The sequence below is a fragment of the Mirounga leonina genome, unplaced genomic scaffold, assembly GCF_011800145.1.
Source record: "Mirounga leonina isolate KUSES-001 unplaced genomic scaffold, KU_Mleo_1.0 Mir_115, whole genome shotgun sequence".
Classification (NCBI taxonomy): domain Eukaryota; kingdom Metazoa; phylum Chordata; class Mammalia; order Carnivora; family Phocidae; genus Mirounga; species Mirounga leonina.
The window spans coordinates 68,179,300-68,194,796 of NW_023270268.1; the positions used below are offsets into that span (position 1 = coordinate 68,179,300).

Below are 15,497 nucleotides of genomic sequence, written 5' to 3' on the forward strand. Positions count from 1 at the left end.
AATAAAATTCTCTCTGGTTGGTAGAAACAAAGGCAAAAATAAAGCAGTCTTGATGGTAATGAAATTTGTTCTTGGCTAGTCTTAAAATGGTTGTGATATCCATGTATCTTTGAGATAAAAAAAAAAATCTGTGAAACAAAATTTTCCTTTACAATGAATTTATTTTCCATTTTAATTTAGGTATTTTGATTTACAATCCTAATGAGCTGATTAAAATACCTTACACTTAATGGTAAACAACAGAAATCAGGATGGATACGCAAAGCATACTTTAGGGCTCTATTTTGAGCATGAGCTGTTTTCAGCAATTTTCTCCATCTACCTTACCACCCCCTCCATGACTTTTTCAGAGAGACTTAAACACTTAGATTATTTACTGAATACTATTAATGATAAAATACTATATTTTAGCCAGTATTATACAGATATAAACTAGCTCCTGCAAAAATTCAGGACTGAACTACTGTCTTGGGTAAATATTCTCCTCTAGGAAGGGTTGGCACCAAGATCAGCAGCAGCTAAAGGAGAATTTGAAATTTAAATAACTAGTTGGTATGTTGCATGAAGCCCACTGATTGTTCCTAACTAAATTTCAATTTGTAGAACATAAACACATCTGTAATTCTTTCCACCACTTATAGAAGTCATCACATAGTATAATTTGCTCAAAGACCAAAATACCTCATTTAGTTATCAATAATACAGAATCCTTGGAACAATGTAAATGGCTATACCTGGGCACAACATAGCAGCACAAGTGCTTTGAAAAAGTTATAGTACCTAGAAATGGCAATTCTTTTTATTACTGCAATACAACTGGAGATAAAAAAGACAAAAGACCAAAAATAAGTACAACTCAGACTATTTTGGTTACTAAGAAAATATGAAGCCCTTATAACATCATACAATTTCATATAACTTTTTATTTTCTAAAATATATTTAATAACTGCTTAGTTTTGTTGGAAATTCCTGTTTCAGGACTGGGGAAAAAAATAACTGCCAATAAAAAAGAAACTGAGTTGATCAAATTAATGGCTAAAAATCTCACATCTCATTATTACAATTTTTAATTAATAATTTGTAATTATTTTAATATTAATGTTTTACTTTTCTCTCATCCTCACCTACTTACAGTTTATTCCGATATATACATTTTAAAACTCTAGCCTATCAGAACAGATTTCCTAAGGGTAAATAAGGATAGGAAATGAATTAGTATTTTGTAAATGTTATACTTAATATGGGGTATTATATTTTAACGGCATTACACTTGTCTCTCAAAAATGTTATAAAAGAACCACAAAATTCTGGAACAATGATCATTTGCCTTTTAACTCAACAAGTCATTAACATACTATTACCATAAAATACAGATTTTTAGAAACAAATTCTAATTTAATCTGGCTAACAATTCTAGTATAAAAATTATTCAGCTTTCCTCTTTCGATAAATGAATACAACATACTTAAAAAAAATGTGTCCTAAGTCAAAATTCATAAATGACAACTGGCCATATTTAAAAAATGGAAAGAGAATCTAATAATTGCCTCTAATGGTATTTTCAAAAACTTGTTCAAAATAAGCAACCCAAGGGATTCCATCTCACATTAATCATACTTGACTCCAAGCATACTCTAATTACGTTTGCATCCCCTCAGACTTTATGTATTATAAATGATCATAATGAGCCTTTGCTATATCACTGTGACGTAATCAAGTTATTTGTGTGGGTATGTTTTGTCTTCTCACTTTTATTGTTCATTTTTATTTCTGTATCGTTCTGCATCCTATAAAGTTCAGAGCTCAGTGTACAGGCACAAAAAATGCCACTCATAAATCTTTTATTTTCAAATTTAAAAAAGTATCAATTTTGATTGTATCTACTAGTAACAACCTATTAACAAACAGGAAACTGATTTAGAAAAATACTACCTACTAGTATTTTTGTAACATTTTATTGTGAAAATTTTCATACATACAGAAAACATTTTAAAAACTGTACAGAAAGTATTCCCATGGCCACCACTAGGATTTAGAATTAACATTTCCTTCTATTTGTCTTACCATTCTCCCAACTGATCTTAACTTTTGAAGTATTTCAAAATGAGCTGCAGATCCATATACTTTCCCCATATACACTTCAGCTTCTGTTACTAATTACAGTGATGTACTTAATACAGTGTTTCAAAGAAAAAATTTACATAAAATACAATGGATAGATATTAGGCTTACCACTCGATATACTCAAGTAACCCAAATACCTAACAGGACACAGGGTATTACCATCACCCTAAAAGTTCTCATATGCCCATTCCCACTTAATCCCTGTCCCCAACACCCATGCACCCATTTTTCTAAGCCCTGCCAACCACTTGTTTTTTAACCATTAGTTTTGCCTGCCCCACCCTGACACACAACAGGTAAATTTGCCTTTTTTTTTTTTTTTTAAAGATTTTATTTATTTGACAGAGAGAGACACAGCAAGAGAAGGAACACAAGCAGCAGGGGTGGGAGAGGGAGAAGCAGGCTTCCCGCCGAGCAAGGAGCCCGATGCAGGGCTCGATCCCAGGACCCTGAGACCATGACCTGAGCTGAAGGCAGACGCTTGACTGAGTCATCCAGGCGCCCTAAGTTTGCCTGTTTTTAGTACATCATAGAAACGGAATCATCATTCTGCCCCATTTTTTTTTAAAGATTTTATTTATTCATTTATTTATTTGAGAGAGTGAGAATGAGAGGGAGGAGGGTCAGAGGGAGAAGCAGACTCCCCGCCGAGCAGGGAGCCCGATGCGGGACTCGATCCCGAGACTCCAGGATCATGACCTGAGCCAAAGGCAGTCGCTTAACCAACTGAGCCACCCAGGTGCCCCATTCTGCCCCAGTTTTATGTAAGGCTATGTTCACTCAGCATTCTGTTTCAGAACTTACTCCAAGTTGCTGCAGGTATCAAGACTTTGTTCCTCTCCACTGCTCAGCAGTATTGTGTATGTACACAGCAGTTTATCTATTTTCTTATTGACAGACATCTGAACTGTTTCCAGTGTAGGGGTCAGCCACGCATTTGGCAGAGTTTCTACACAGAATCTGGTATTCCACCACTGTGGTTCTTTCTTCCCTCTTCCTCCTGCTGGACTCTCATTCACTCTACAGCGGCTGTGGTATTTCTCAATTTGATCTGATTCCTCAAGCCAGTAAGACTGCAAACAAGCCAAGAGGAGCCTGCCTGAAGCAAACACCAGCAAGAGGAGAAACTCACCCAAGGGCCATTCCCTTTTAAGAAACCACTTCAAGTCCAGTTCCTACTTGTTTCTGTTTGCTCTACAGTGTCCCCCATGTTTTTCCACAGATTGTCCAGTGGCTGTGCTCACAATCTGTGGGATGATTTGACTAGGAGGAGCCACTGTTTCATTTTTAAAATTATAACTCCCTATTTTTCCACTTGAAAAAAAACTATTATCGACAAATCTCTTTGTGGGGTTTTCCCCCCCCTCCTCAAGAGCTTGACTGATGTAGTCCCTTTCGATCCAAAGAGTCAAGCTAAACCAAGAAAAGGCCTTTGGGAGTGGGAGATGATGACAGCTGAAGGAGGGAATGCTGTAATTCTGTCCAGTCCCAAAGGCATCCCAAGACATGTATGCAGAACACACCCAAAGAAGCCAAGGTTTTGAGACCCTTTGACATAAGCCAGTCTTCGGGTCCCACACTAATCCTGACGGGTGCATGCAAGGAGGAGGCCCAAAGCAGCACAGCAAAGGCTGTGAACACCAAACTGGCACTGGGCGCTAACACTGCCCGTGCGACAGACAAGGAGAACTAAGCACGAAGATCACCTGTTTGAATTACAAAACAAAGCCCACAACATTCGTAAGATACAATCCAAAATTATTAAACATACACAGAATCAGGAAAATCTGACCAATTCTCGAAGATTATCCAATCTTAAGAGTTACCAATCTTAAGATACCAATCTTAAGATTATCCAGATGTGAAAATTATCAAACAAAAACGTTAAGGTAGCTATTTTAATCCATCCTCCACAAGGTAAAGGTGTATACTTGACAGGAAAGACATAAGCTCTCAGAAGTACAAAGTATAAAAAGAACCAAATGGAAACTACAACTGGGAAAAATCTAGGGAAAAAAATGATTTGACAAGGTAACAAGTACAAAGCAGACACTAATAACTGATTTCCCAAGAAAGAAAATAACACAGATAAGAAAAATACCTAATTATAATAAAAGAAAAATTTCCTGACATTTTTCATCTTTAGCACTGAACAGTAAACAAAACACAAAACCTAGACTAAAATGCTTTAAGCCTTATTATTCTATCTCCTCCTGAGCTCCTGTGCAAGCTCGCATGATTCATCTCTGAAAAATATTCTGATTCTCTATAATTTGTATGATACAGAATTTTAAAGAATGCTGGACTACATGAGGCCATCTGGTTCAAGTCTTGGTTCTATAACTATGACAAAGTATGTGAGATGGCATCACTTCTCTCAGCTGTAATTCCTTATTTGTAAAATTAGGACCTACTGCGTGAGGACAACTTAGCTTTATGATGAGTCCTGTTGTTAAAGAAGGCAGGTAATTATGTTCTAACAGGACACCTGGAGGCCAGCAGTGAGGAAGTCCAGCCAGCTGTGGGGAACGTTAGAGGCCTGCCCTGGCCGCACTCCACATGAAGCCTGATCAAACCAGACCGGCCCAAGATGGCGGATGCCACCACGGGGAAACCACTGACCCAATCAGGAAGAAAATTCAGGAAACCCTGCATCCCTGCCCCACGTAATGAATAGTTCACCCCCTAGTTAACAATCCTCAATAAAAGATAGAAACCCAACCCCACCCCAGCCTCCACCCCTCCCCAGGGCGTGCAGCCCATTTGCTCCAGTTTCCTCCCATCCCAACTCTCACACCTCCAAAGTGTGTACTTTCACTTTAATCAACTTTTCTTGTTTGTGTCATTCGTCCCTGTGTTGCGTGTCTGTCCCTGAATTCTTTCTTGTGACAAGAACGTTTGGTGACACCTTAGCAACACAGGCTGGGTCTCTCCCCCAGTTCACCCCCCCGTTCACCTGGCAACACCATGATCTAATTTTAGGAATGCTCTGATGGTCACTCCTATTTCCCCAGGTCTTAGCATTAGCCAAATTCTTCACTGCTCTGATGACTTGTTTCTGGCAGATAAGGAGAACCTACAGGTCAGGCAGCTATGACTAGCAAGGTCTAGGGCAACACTGTCAACAGATATACAACATAAGCCACAATGCAAACATTGCGTAATTCTGAATTTCTAGTAGTCACATGAAAAATTTAAAGAGAAACAGGGGGCAATTATTCTAATAATATTATTTTACTTGACCCAATAAAATACATATGATATGTACACATTTAACCCAAATGTGATCATTTCTTGTAACCAATATTTCAAAATCAAAAGTATACATTGTCTTCAAAATCTAGTATGCATTTTACATTTACAGCATACCTCAACTATGACTAGTCATATTTCAAGTGCTCAGTATCACACATCACCAGTGGCTACAGTATATACTGCGGGTCTAGATGCGGAGGTGGAAGGGCAGGGGAAGGGGGACACAAGGGCAAACAGGGCCAAGATGTCTGGATGAGTCATAGAGTGCACGTGCGTGCACACGCACGCACGCACACCCACACACACACAACTATAGATTGGTGGTGATAAAAAGGTCAGCCCTACATGGCAGGTAGATCAGGGAAAGTTTGATTTTGAAATAAATTTCCAGCTCTACTATAAGTAGAGCCCACTCTAAGAAAAAAAAGAAAAGGTAGATAAATGACTTACATATCATTTCAAAATACCTGAATTTAAAGTATTTCTTTTTATGAAAGCTACTGTTTACTTCATCCTATCCACAGCTGTGGGGAAGAAATACCATGTAGGGAATATATTAAAAGGCATTATCGGGCGCCTGGGTGGCTCAGATGGTTGAGCGTCTGCCTTCGGCTCAGGTCATGATCCCAGGGTCCTGGGATGGAGTCCCACATCGGGCTCCCTGCTCCTTGGGAGCCTGCTTCTCTCTCTCTCTCTCTCTCTCTCATGAATAAATAAATAAAATCTTAAAAAAAAAAAAAAAAAAGGCATTATCAAACAAAATACATTTCTCAATTAAATGGTTTTTAAAGATTAGTGAAGGAAACACAAAATATACTTCAAAAGTATACAATATTCAAATCAAATGTTTTATTGTGACTTAGTTTCTGAATTTCAGCCAAAGTATCAAATCCTTCCTTTGAATGAAAATAACAAAAAACCTTAAGTAAATTTACAAATACTGAAACCTCTACGTATTTTTAAAAGAGATATGTCTTTTGTTTTGAAGGACAGTGTAACAATTTTATTCCTTAATTGTTTCTCATGCAAAATAAAGGAAAAGTGGTCCTTTTGAGAACCTAGGGTTCCACCCCAGTTTCATCTTGCCACAGTTCCAATCTTCTCAGAGGTGCAGACGTTCTCAACTGTGGAAACAAGACCTGGTTCAGAGCAGACTCTACAATTTATTATCTACGTGATTATAAACAGGAATAATGGATTCCTCATCTATAAAACAGAGATACTAACAACCCCAAAGATTACAAAGACATTTAAATAAGATATTTACTCTCTATCACAGAACATTCACTACACCTTCCATTTCTGGTCTGATTTTTATGTACTTTTATCATTTTTCAAAAAACTTTTAATCAAAATGTCTTTGTCTCCTACACATTTAAATTATTTCTATGTAATCTGTTCTAAATTCACAAACCCTTATGTTCCTAAGTCATTTTTTAAAAGTATCAGATTATAGGGGCGCCTGGGTGGCTCAGTCGGGTATGCTTCCGACTCCTGATTTTGGTTCATGTCATGATCTCAGGGTCATTAGTTCATGCCCCGCATTGGTTCCGCATTGGTTCCGCACTGGGCGTGGAGGCTGCTTAAGATGTCTGGCTTTCCTGGAGTCTCCCTCTGCCCCTCCCCCACTCTCACTCTCTTAAGAAAAAAAAGATTATAATGAACTCAAAATGATCCCATTAAACGTCTGACTGGAAATAAACATCAAATCAGACTGTCCTTTATACAATACAGTGAAATAAGAACTATAGCGTCTTTTTCTTTTTTTAAAAGATCCTCCTTATAGGAGGAAAACAGTAATCACAGGGAAGGAGAGAAAATAGTCATTGTGAAGATCTCTGTTCCAATGAATCATGGGAAAACAATCAGAAGGTATGACTGAAAGCAACTGGCTTAAAAAGGGCAGAACATGGAGAAGAGAACAAACAGTGCCTATTAAAACCAAAAATTCCTGTCTTTTATATACCAAACTTTACTAAGTTAATTTCTTTTGGGAGCAAAAAATTAGAAGTAACAAAAAAAATGCATTACTATGCATTAGAAAGATGCATGGATTAATGAAAGGAAGGAGGCATGGAAAAAAACAGAGACTCCTAATGGTTTCATTACACCCAAGAAACTTGCAATAGCCTGTAGTTTCAAATTTTATGGCTATATTGCTAATATGAAAGCATGTGGCCCAACCCTGAATGTGTTAGAATCTAGTAAGACTGAATTTAACAAGTCTGGGCAGTCTGAAAAGTTGGAAATACTTAAAAATAAGGCCATAAAAAAATCAGGGATAGGATACTTTTTGTTTTAACATTATTCCATCAACCACCCATCCTTCTACCTTTATGTGGGTTTTAAATTCTTGCTCTCTCTCTATTCTGGGTTCCGTGAGATAAGAAGAGAGCTAGAGCCAGGTTTTGTTTCTGGTTGCATGGTGCCTATATTAAGAGCTTATGGAAGCAACACCAAAATTACATGAAGCATGAAGATAAAATTTTAAGTAACAAGAGCAACTCACTATAACAAGTTCTACAACATTTAATATAAGGCTTAAATCCATGTAAGAATCCAAGCTTTCTTTGACTTTCAGATGATAGATAATCACAATCTTTCAGGTCCCATTTTAGTTATAGAAGCCTCACATAGCAATCATCCAATGGTAAAGATACAGGGGATCAACTCCAACTTGTATGTGCTCTGCTTTTCTGAATTATCTTTTTTTGTTTTATTGATAAACCATACATTTTCAAAGAGACAACTGCTCAGACATATACAAAGGTATAAGCCCTTTTGAAAGAAATTGAGCCTGTACGTGTTTTCAGCTTCATCCATTAAGGGGAGGGGGGGAAACCCTAAAGACTAAGAGTTTTTCAGTGCAACCATTTTACTACTGACTTGAAAATTAGTTCCCCAGAGGCATAAATTCGCAACCAAGAGAAAATACTTCACACAATGCCATATATATGGTAATGCTATTCTTTTTTCACATTTAATAATGCCACTTCAAAATCACAGGACAGTGAAAGATGATAAATAAGGACAATGAACTTTTCTACAATGAAAAGAACAAATTAATTTACAGATGATATGACTAAAAAGTAGATAGTAAAGGGAGGGGGCGCCTGGGTGGCTCAGTCGGTTAAGCATCTGCCTTTGGCTCAGGTCATGATCCTGGGGTCCTGGAATCGAGTCTCACATCAGGCTCCTTGCTCAGTGGGGAGTCTGCTTCTCCCTCTGTCTGCCGTTCCCCCCCAACTGTGTGCTCTCTCTTTCTCACACAGAAGTAAATAAATAAAATCTTTTAAGTAAAAAAAAGTAGATAGTAAAAGGGAACAGATCACTGCCTCTTGGGAGCAACTTCTTGGGATGGTCACAACTCTTTGGGGCCTTATCTTCAATCTAGCAAGCCATAACTTTTATCAGTTCTCTTAGGATAATCAAGTTCTAGGAGAAGAGATGTTAACAAAATACACTAGAACAATATAAGAATGAGAAGAATGATTTCCTGATTTACACTGAGAAATCTAACTGCAGCCTGGAATATTCACTGATGCAACAGATGCTAGTGGTACCCAGTCCACAACTCCTCACTACTCAACTTTGCTGAGGAAGTAAGCAGCTTCTTTCCACAAACACCTGACGGTCATCTCTGGCCACAGGTTAGGTCAGGGAGGAGTTGCTGCGGGGTTCATGTCCTCCCCACCCCAGAGCATAACTCCACAATATGGAATGGGAGTTGGTAGACAAATTACTCCAGCTTCACTGCCCCTGGAGTGCAACTCAGAGGCATGTTCTATCCTGTCTCCCAGAGGTACCCACAGGGTGTGAGCCCCAAATGCCCACAACATTACCTACTCTTTAAGGCATCTGTCCTGGCCTCTTTATCTCTTCTTACTTCCCCACCACTCCCCACACCCACAGCAACTTTCTGGGTTCACTTTTCAAGTAAAATAGTTCTATCAAGGGTCTGATTCCATTGAAATCAAATCTAAGACAACCGGTCAGCATGGTTCTTTTCTTAGTAGGAAAACCTCACTGTTAAGCTAAATTAGGGGCGCCTGGGTGGCTCAGTTGGTTAAGCGACTGCCTTTGGCTCAGGTCATGATCCTGGAGTCCCTGGACTGAGTCCCGCATCAGGCTCCCTGCTCAGCGGGGAGCCTGCTTCTCCCTCTAACTCTCCCCCCGTCATGTACTCTCTCTCTCTCTCTCATTCTCACTCTCTCAAATAAATCTTTAAAAAAAAAAAAAAAAGCTAAATTAATTTTAAGAAGTTGTGGGATGACTACAGAATCAGAAGAGAAAATAGGAGGTATGAAGGATTTGTCAAAAGAGTTGACAGATTTTCTTGAAAAGAAGTATCTTTTGAACAGTTCAAAGAAAAAGATACATAAACAGTTCTAAACATACAAAATGATGCAAATTAGAACTATAGTGAGATACCATTTCTCATCTATCAGATTAAAAATACACACACACACCCCCACCCTAAAAGTTCTGACTATACACTGTTTGCAAGTGAGTAAGCAGGCAACCGCATACATTGCTGGAAGGAATATAAAATGCCATAATGTTTAAGGGAATTTGGCAAATTGCCTAAAAAAATAATGGATATTTATGATCACACCTAAAACTCCCATTCTTGAAACAGAATGGTACATCCATATAATGGACTATCACATAGCCATGAAAAGGAATGAGGACTGACTATACAGCATTATAAGATGATCTCCAATATAAGTATGTACATGGGTTTGCTTGTATTTTTTTAAACTAGCACTATAGATAAAAACCAGTTATCTGGAAGGGGAGTAAGAAAATAAAAATGTATCTTATTTTGAAGTAACAAACATTTTATATATAATTACAGAACAAAACTAAATCAAAATACTTAAATTCTAAATACTAAAAATAAAATGAAATAAACAGACGTGACTAGATAACAAGATGGCAGAAAAATCATACAAGTGGATTTACTTTGAGTACTGTAAAAACAATACTTTGACTGTAAGCCTCAGTGGGACATAGGACAAAAAAGCAATTTTTAGGAATCATGTTAGTGGTACTGGTTTAAATAGAGAAATATATATTAAGATAAAAATCAATATTATATATAATAGTTCTATATGATTTTATAAATTTATCTTACACATTTCACTTATATAGTCTATATTTTATATTTTAATACATTTATGCTATTTTCTATTACATTTATATCTAATAATACGTAATATTATAAAATATAAAAGAAAAAAGTTTATGTAAAAGCCAACTTAAAAAGGCTCCTTGGCCAAGACCATTTGAGCATCATAATAAGAATAAAAACTGCAATGCAATAAACATATAAAATATTTAAATCCACGAGCTCAATGACACTTAAAACCCTTGATATAATTAGGATATCAACATCTTGCATGTTCTCACTGAAATAAGAGATCTAAGCAGTGGTCAAAAGTCACCTAATATCACAGACAAATATGTACGTCTTAAGGACCTCCTTATGAAATATTCTGTCACCCTGACACCACAAAATAAAGAAAGAAAAACCTGAATTAGATTAAGCTCTTAGATATAACTACTGATTTGCAAAAAAGCACAAGGGAAAGAGAGGCTTTTTACTATAGGGATGCAATTAACAATACACAGAATGAGGAAACCTCACATGGCAAATAAATTAAAAGGGAAAAAATGCAGCAAGTAAAGAGGTAGAAGAGTAAGATGTACATACCAACCAAATATAATATGTATGGATTTTGTAGAAACACCGTTTATGAGCAAATGAGGAAAACTAAACTAAACGGCTATTTAGTGATATTAAGAAATTACTGTCATGATCTCATATCCATCAGAATGTTCATTACCAAGAAAGAAAGAAAAAAGGAAGGAAGGAAGGAAGAAAGGAGGGAGGGAGGGGAGAAAGAGAACACCACAGAAAATAAAAAGTGCTGGAAAGAATGTAGAGAAAAATCAGAACCCCTGTGTACTTTTGGTGGGAATGGAAAATGGTTCGGCCACTCTGGAAAACCATATGGAGGTTCCCATATGATCCAGGAGTCTCATTTCTGGGTATATACCCAAAAGAAGTAAAGGCAGAATCTTGAAGAGAGATTTGCACACACATGTTCAATGCAGCATTATTCACAACAGCCAAAGATTGAAGCAACCTAAATGTTCAATGATGAATGAATAAAGAAAATATGGTATATGCATATAACAGAACAGTCAACCTTTAAAAAGAAGGATATCCTGTCACATGCTATATGCCACAAAACTGATGAACCTAGAGGACATTATGCTAGGTAAGCCAGTCACAAAAGACAAATACTGTATGATTCCACTTATACTGTATAGAGTAGCTAACATCAAAAACCTAAAACCAAAATTAAAATAACTGTTGCCCGCTGCTGCTAAGAGGGGGAAACGGAGGTTTTTGTTCAATGGGTATCAGTAAGATGAAAAAGTTCTAGAGAACTCTTGTACAACAATGTGAATACAGTTAACACTACACTTAAGTGTACGAACTGTGCACTTAAAAATATTTAAGATGACAAATTTTATGTTTTTTACAATTTTTCAAAAGTATATTTAAATCCCTTTTCAATAAAAAATTATTGTCAATGTTTAAAGTGTGACAATGATATTGTATATATTTTTAAGTAGTCTGTATCTTACATAGATACATACTAAAATATTTATCAATGAGGGGCGCCTGGGTGGCTCAGTCGTTAAGTGCCTGCCTCCCACTCAGGTCATGATCCCAGGGTCCTGGGATCGAGCCCCGCATCGGGCTCCCTGCTCTGCGGGAAGCCTGCTTCTCCCTCTCCCACTCCCCCTGCTTGTGTTCCCTCTCTCGCTGTGTCTCTGTCAAAAAAATAAATAAAATCTTCAAAAAAAAATAATAAAGTATTTATGAATGAAATCATGTGATACATGTATTGGCTCCAAAATGACTGGGGGGAGGGGGTGGAAGGAGACATAGAACAACGTGGTTAAAGATGACAAAATTGGTGACTACTGCAGCTGGGTGAGAGTTCATTATGCTATTCTGTCTTCAGTGTACGTTTGAAAACGTGCACAATAAAAAGTTAAAATAATACACGCTTGCTGGCCAATGGATTCTATTAATACAATGAGATATTTACAGAAAAGAGTATGCAACATTTATTTAGGAAAGTAGCTGTAAATCGTAATGATGTAAGGTGCAATTAGAGTTAAAATAACTTGTACCTAGGTAAGTGAAGAGTAAGCTAAAAAGAATAATATGAATCCTTCATCCTTATATCACAAAGTTGAGGGTGGGGGTGGTAGAGTTAAGTTGTACATTCCCACAAAGCATTCCTTTATAGCATTTTCAGGGGGAAAAAATATAGGATACTACATAGCACAGGTTTCACTAAAAACTTGGGCATTTCTCAGGTTCATGAGAAAACTATCACTGTGAACCAATACCTATAAATGCATTAGCACATCATGCAAATGTGTACAAATGGCTGTGGTGTCCTCAGCTAGACCACAAGCAAGTTTGCTGGGATCTTGGCCTTCTTCATCTCTAACACTAACACTTATTTAGAACATAATTGAACATAAATTTCTGCGATCATGACTTAAAAATGATTTCAGGACTTCTCAACGAAACTGACAAATGAGTTGAAAATAATCTGATTTGAAATACAGTCTAAGAGCTGTTCCAAAAACAACACAATGTATAGTCTCTGTGAGGGGCACGCTGAAAAATTCACCTGAAGCACTTAGAAGAGAGAACCACTTGCACAACACCTGCACCTCAGATACCCAAGAGGCCTTCACAACGGATTCTCAAGGGGGACATGCCATAGATTAAGGCTCCAACAATCAAGAAAACCAACGGGTTTCAAATGTGAACTTCAAACATAAAGCCCAAGGGCAGGTAATCCAAATGATGGAGTTGATTTACCACAGAGCTGTTTCTTGCATGAGAAACTGTAATGTTCCAAAGAAAACAGCAGATTTAACAGTGGTTAATGAGTCACCCAAGCACCTTAAAGAACCCAGCAAGGGTCTCATAAATTAATGAAGAACCATGGATCCTTCATGCTAGGTTAAGGCCGTACAAAAAATTCTTATTTTCTTCAACATTCCCCATTAACTGCTGAGAGAAGGAACAGGGAGAGGAGATCTTCCTCTTAAACAACATACTGACAAGTCCATCTTTAAAATGAATCATTTCCTAGGAATATGTTCACAGGTGACTCATCTCACCCACCTATCCTGCTTCTAGTTAATTTTTAGTAGCTTTTATTTCAGACTGATGCATCTACTATTTCCCACCAAATTCTATGAGCCTTTATCAGTTTCTATAGCTCCTTGATTTAATGTTTAAAATAAAAATTTGAGGGGCGCCTGGGTGGCTCAGTCGGTTAAGCGGCTGCCTTCAGCTCAGGTCATGATCCCACGGTCCTGGGATCAAGCCCCTCATCGGGCTCCCTGCTCAGCGAGAGCCTGCTTCTGTCAAATAAATAAATAAATATCTTTAAAAATAAATAAATAAAATAAAAATTTGATTAATTAAAAATTTTAATAATGTACTATAGAAAATATTTTGAAATAGATTATCGTTAAGTAATTAATTCTAAAAAACCCAAAAAGTAAAAATTCATTCTTCTACATTTATTGAACCCTAAAATACATACCAATACCATTTAGGTAAGGAATTATTTTTTGTATGGGAGAATCATTCTGATTTTAGTTAACAGTAATGAGATCACTTAGCCTACAGTGAGAATAAACTTTAGAAATCTGTCCGATTTTATCATCTAATTTTACAAGAGTTTTTGCCAAAAGTCATCCAAGACACACGCAGAAATGAAAGCGAATCTCAACTCCTACAGAGTGGCTTTTGTGCTGTATAACATAGTTCACAGATTGTTATTCCACAGAGAAAGGTTTCTAAAATGATCTTTTTAAATAGTAAGAATGGTTCTCCTGAAAATCATTCACTCTCTAAAAACAGGTAAAATTTTAGCCATTTAATTGCCCATTATCTATAAATATTAAGATAAATACAATATGCAAAAATACTATTTTAAGTAAGATGATTGACAAAAACACAAGAGCTGTTATTGAGCCTAAACTTTAGTTTAACAAGAAAATTGTACTCACAAAATAGAGCCCACTTGTTAAAATACAAGATTATTGCTATATAATACTTTTCATCCTGGCAACCATAGCCAAGAGGTTATAAAATCTATGGATAATGGAAATCTGCAAACTATGGGTTCACCCTTTTCTTTTTTAATTAAATAATCAAAAATTACTTTAAGTGCCTTACATTACACATATTTTTTAAAACATTTCTTTACTCCAGGGCATAGATGTAGTTTGTCAAACTGTGAGAAACTTTAAAGATTCTTGATAGATGCTTACAAATAAGAGAATAATCAAAAGACCAATTAAAACACTAGCATTGGGAGTGGGAGGGATTCTTACCATTGGCAGTGCATTGATGTGGGGATGTGCAATTGAATATCCGGTACCGCCAATCACAAGTTGCTGATGCTGAGAAAAAGGAAAGTAAAATATTCAGTGTGCCCTAAAACAAGTTCAGCTTAAGAAATTTCCCATACCCAATTTTCATGTCTCAAATTCTATGTACGTCTGTAAGGTCCCCATCACCAGTGATTATCCTTCTGTCCCTCAACCACTGTCATCATGAACAACAGCAGCAACTTTTGAGTAGTATGTGGCAGGCACTGAATCTTTACAACATTCCTCTAAAAGGCTGACGCAATGAATAAAATCAGACTGGAAGAGATGAATTTGCACAAAGTGTACACTCACCCCCATTCAACTTAACTTGTGCAAATACTACTGCAACAGAGCCCAGGATAGTGTGTTCATAATCTAGGCTCATGAGCCATAAAGACTGGTATCAACTGACCTTCTACATATTGTTTAATAAAGACAAATGCATGATTGATTTCAAGGTTCCATCTCTTCAGAGTTTACGTTTTACAGACTTTACCCAGTCATCTGAATTGCTAAGCCACAGCACGTTATTTTCTGTGAGCCTTGTGTGTCAATATACGAGGTGTTTTTCGCACACCGCGTCACGGCAGCGGCTCTCAGGTGGAATGCTGACCACGGCAGATTC

The 15,497-nt window shown here is 37.1% G+C and overlaps 1 protein-coding gene across 9 annotated transcripts in view; it reads right to left on the minus strand.

The window, feature by feature from the left end:
* TBL1XR1 (TBL1X receptor 1) overlaps positions 1-15,497 on the minus strand; it is a 175,535-nt gene that overhangs the window by 75,295 nt on the left and 84,743 nt on the right. For 8 of the 9 annotated variants that reach the window (XM_034999157.1, XM_034999195.1, XM_034999142.1 and 5 more), the window contains exon 2: positions 14,834-14,902. The gene's annotated coding sequence lies outside the window, so the exon portion shown is untranslated. Of the gene's footprint in view, positions 1-14,833; positions 14,903-15,497 lie in introns of those variants that run through there. The other variant, XM_034999186.1, reaches the window with a different exon arrangement.